Genomic DNA, 4,421 nt, shown 5'->3' on the forward strand with positions numbered 1-4,421 from the left:
TCTGGTCTCTACTGCCAATGCTAGAATACTGGGTGGTAGTTATCATAAAAAGAAAACGATTTCATAGTTGCACCTCAACGAGTCGGGACACATCACTAAACCGGTCTGACATGTGTCATCTCAGTGAACGTGCACATCGACCCTGACAAGCTAATACAATAATGCTCATTTGACAGACGAGGCAGCTGAAGGTCTGAGGGCGAAGCAGCTCCTTCCGCAGACGGGGTTGATGGTGGAGCCAGGGACTCTCTCTGACCATGGAACCCTGCCCTTCTCTTTGCCCTTTGACCCAGTTCTCAGTCCCTGCTGGATCTAGCAGTCTTCCAGATGCTCTGGGGTGACTTCACCGGGCTGCCTTTGGCACGAACCCTGCTGTGTGGTGTTGCCTTTAGAACTTACCAGACTGTCTTCTGTGTTGATTTGCCCATCAGCCTGATCACACGAGGCTCAGTCTTTCTGAGGTCTCAAGAAATGTGTGAATTACGAGGTGAGTCGGTCACACTCAGCAAACGGGTTCCAAGGTAGCTCTGTGGTGGTGTTATGGTGGCCGGGAATGGTGGGAGGGGGGCGGGTTGGGGCTGAAATTAGTCAACTGAGGTAAGAGAATTCTCCCACTACGACTCACGAAATTGGTTCTGGCCAACAGGAACAGAAGAGGAACTTGCTAGAAGGACGCAAGGCACTTTGTAGAAATGGAAAGAGAGAAAGAACTTTCTGGAGGGAAAGCTCCCGAAGCAAGTTTGGAAAGGATTGGAAAGAGGATGCCCTGGGCGGGGAGAGGGGTTGGGGGGGGGGGGTTGGTTGCATAAACTGGCTAGTATTCTCTTCTCTGAGGATGTGTCACTTAGGATGTTTTGGCTGCAGGTAACAGAAAACTCAACTCAAACTGGCTCAAGCAGAAAGGAAGTTGGTAGGCAGGGCAATTCTGGGGCTGGTTGACTCAGAGGGTTAAGCATGTACTTGGGAACCCAGGTTCTCTTTCTTTCTTCCCTCTACCATCCACATATTAACTTCCTTTGAAAGGTCGTTCCCTCGTGCCTGCAAAATGGCTGCCAGTAGTAATCAGGCTGTAACGTTATTAACATCCAATAAGGGAAGAAAGAGAGAAAATGGCTTCCCTGGCTCTCTCTTATGAGTAAGTGAGGATTGCTGCCCGAAGTGCCCAGGAAATCTATCCAGGTGTCTCAGTGGCCCAGCTGGCTTGGGCCTGTTCACCCCTGAATCAGTCATCGGCAAGAGACACAGCGGGCGACTCTTGGCCCCCCAGAGGACATTTGGCAATGTGGAGAGACATTTTTGGGCTGTGTTAGTGGCCTCTCACGGGTGGAAGTCAGGGAAGTCAGGGAAGTCAGGCAGACGGATGTCCTACAAGGCCCGGAACAGCCCCTCCCCTTCTTCACACACTACAGAAGATGATCTGCTCCAAATGTCAATAGTACAGAGGTTGGGGAACCTCTAGATAGACTAATCGGGCCCTCTCTGCACCTGGGCTACAATAACTGGTGGGGAGTCACCTACAGTGTCCATTGCAAACTTTTTTCAGAATTTTTTGGTCACTCCATTTGAGATGAAAATTTCACAGAGGTTTTTTTTTTTTTTTTGGTGGTCCAGGTCACTTGCCCATTCAGAGGCTAATAGAGTGCAACCCCCTCCCCCCCCCCCCCACGAGTTCCCCCACAGGAAGATTGGGATCCTGGGACAGGAAGTGGGAAGGGATACTAAACAAGCAAAACAAAGCGAAAAAGCCCACCTCAATTTCTCAAAGAGTACTTGACTCTTGATGCTGCTGGAGGGGGCAAGTTTCATGTCTTGTCTGGAAACCCACAAAACTGCGATGCACTTCCTCAGTGGTATTCCCCTCAAAGGCGAAGAGGGAGACACCCCAGAATGATAGGGGGAAGGGGGATAGCATGTAACCTCCTGGGATGGTATGGGGGAGGGGTGGGTTGAGGAAGAGTAAAACAGACATTAACTTGCCTTCCAAGATGGCTGCCATCAATTCTTCCCTTGAGACGTGGGGTCTAGTTTTCCACCCCCTTGAATCTGGACTGGCCACGACCTTGTGTCTGTTTGGACCAATCAAACACAGTAGAGTTGATGCTGGGCCATTTCTGGGCTTCCTGTCTCATGTAGCCCTGAGCCACCGTGGATGAAATCCAGGCTACTCCAGTGAGAGAGCACTGAGACGCCACCTTGGACGTCCCATCCAAGTCAAGGTAGCATGGGCCCTGGTTTTCATCAGTCTGCAACTGGATGAGAGACCCCAAGTGAGAACCGCTCAGCTGAGCCTCGTCAACCCACAGAACTGTGAGTGATCATTAATTGTTTTTAAGCCACTGAGTTTTGGGGTGGTCTGCCCTGCATCAGTTGACCGCCAAAACAATAATCTATATAAAATAAATACATATATAATTAAGATTTTTCTATTTTAATGTTCACAAATATTCGATCAGAAGACACCATGCCGTTGGCTTTGAGGATGGAGGGTGTGCCGTGAGCCAAGCTGGTCTGTAGAGGCTGGAAAAGGCAAGGGAACGGATTCCCCCCGAGAGCCTCTAGAAGGAATGCAGATCTGCCAACACCTGGACTTGAGCTCCTTAAGACCCACCCATTTTTTGGACTTCCGACATCCAGAAGTATAAGATCATAACTCTGTTGTTTTAAGCCACTAAATCTGTGCTAATCTGTTAGAGCAGCCACAGGAAGCTACCATATCGCGCCCTGAGCATCTTACGCACAGAATCTTTTGGAATTCTCCCAACAACCCTATGAGGCAGGTCTTACTACCACTTTAGAATTGAGGAAGCTGGCACTCAGCGGGGTGAAGGGACTTCCTCAGGCCACACAGCTATTAAATGGCAGAGCCGGGGACATATGCTGACCTTGCCATTTATGGTTATGCTCACAAATACCACGAGTCTACGATTTATATTTCTTTTAGTTGTTCCAGTGCCAACACTGAGAAAGTCCCCATGAGCCATAATACGAAAACTGCAGTTTTGAAATTGCAAGGGTCATTGACTCATTCGTCTTTATTGTTATCGGCACCGAAGTATCTCATTTGAAAAGATGAACTTCGGGGCACCTGGGCGGCTCAGTCGCTTGGGCATCCGACTTCGGCTCAGGTCATGATCTCGCGGTTTGTGGATGCGTGCCCCACATCGGATTCTGCGTCTCCCTCTCTCTCTCTGTCCCTCCTCCACTCGTGCTCTGCCTCTCTGTCTCAAAAATAAACACTAAAAAAAATTTTGGAAAGATGAACTTCGCTTGGGGCTTGGGTGGGCCACAGGTACACCTGAAGCTGGAGTTCCCGGGCTGCCCCTTAACCGCCAGGCCACCGAGAGCAAGTCCCATCACCTGTCGGACCCCGTTTTCTCATCCGTAAAATGGGAATTATAAAAACACGCCTAAGTGCGCTAAGGGATGTCAAGCGTTCTGCACTTTGTCCATGTTGGTTTTGTGCCTTTTCCCCCCTCGTCTCGTGTTTCCTGGCCAAGCATTGGCGCCCGTTGACCCCTCCACCGTGGAGGACTGCTTGCAGCTTGTTGCTTATGGTTTCCAACCTCCAGCATCGGCTCCCCTGCCTAGGGCCTGTGTGCTTGGCGTGCACACGGCAGGTCACAGGAGAAGCGCCTGAGAGGTGATGACGCTAGCCACAACCTTCCACCGTGGAGAGACGGGCGCTGTTCCTAAGTGTCCCGGCTTCCTTGCTGCTGCGCTAGACAATTCTGAAGGACGCTCCACATCGTCTCCCAAAGGTCCCCCCCCCGGGATTTGGGCCCCAGGTGCCCAGGAAGGGAACCAGCTCACTGACATGCCCTTTCCTGGCGGTCCTCCCTTCCCCATCTCCCTTTCCCACTCCCTGAGATTGTCTCCTGAAACTTGCATCTCGGGACCAGCAGTTACCATCTGTACGCCCTGGGTCTTACCATTTGCCCAACTTCATGTGCCACCTTCCAGTTGCTAGCATCTGCATCCTTTGGCGTGAGTTTGCACACCCGCCCTCCCCCCATTGTTGGAGTCGAGCGGGCTAGAAGTGCTGGAGAATTCGTGCTCCCTCCCCCAGCCCCCAGCAGCCAGCCATCAACCAGCGCCTGGGAGGAGGTGCAGTATGGACATCCCGGTGCCCTGCTCCCTCAGGCACGGTAACTCCTAGGCACATGTTCTACACTGGCAGGATTAGACTTCAGCTGCCCACAGGAGTAACTGTCTTGATAACTTGCTCGACTTCCTTTGCCCTCCCTTCCCCGGCTCACTTTCCTCTTCCCTGTTGGTGTATCTTTCGCCTTCCAAGTAAATTACTTGTCCTTGAATCTCTGTCGCGGAGGATTCCTCTGGGGAAACCACAAGGAAGACACAAGCTGGGCTTCTGGGGGTTTCCAGACTAAGATACCGATGGGATCTGCATTTGGAGCCGAAGC

At 51.4% G+C, this 4,421-nt stretch overlaps 1 long non-coding RNA gene across 1 annotated transcript; it reads left to right on the forward strand.

Annotated features, from left to right (window-relative positions):
- Positions 1–298: 298 nt before the first annotated feature.
- On the forward strand, positions 299–3,502 carry LOC109497942. The gene is made up of 3 exons (XR_002154414.3): positions 299–487; positions 2,134–2,307; positions 2,454–3,502. It is a non-coding gene; the product is annotated as an uncharacterized LOC109497942 (long non-coding RNA).
- The last annotated feature ends 919 nt before the right edge of the window (positions 3,503–4,421 follow it).

The sequence above is a fragment of the Felis catus genome, chromosome A3 (assembly GCF_018350175.1).
Source record: "Felis catus isolate Fca126 chromosome A3, F.catus_Fca126_mat1.0, whole genome shotgun sequence".
Classification (NCBI taxonomy): Eukaryota; Metazoa; Chordata; class Mammalia; order Carnivora; family Felidae; genus Felis; species Felis catus.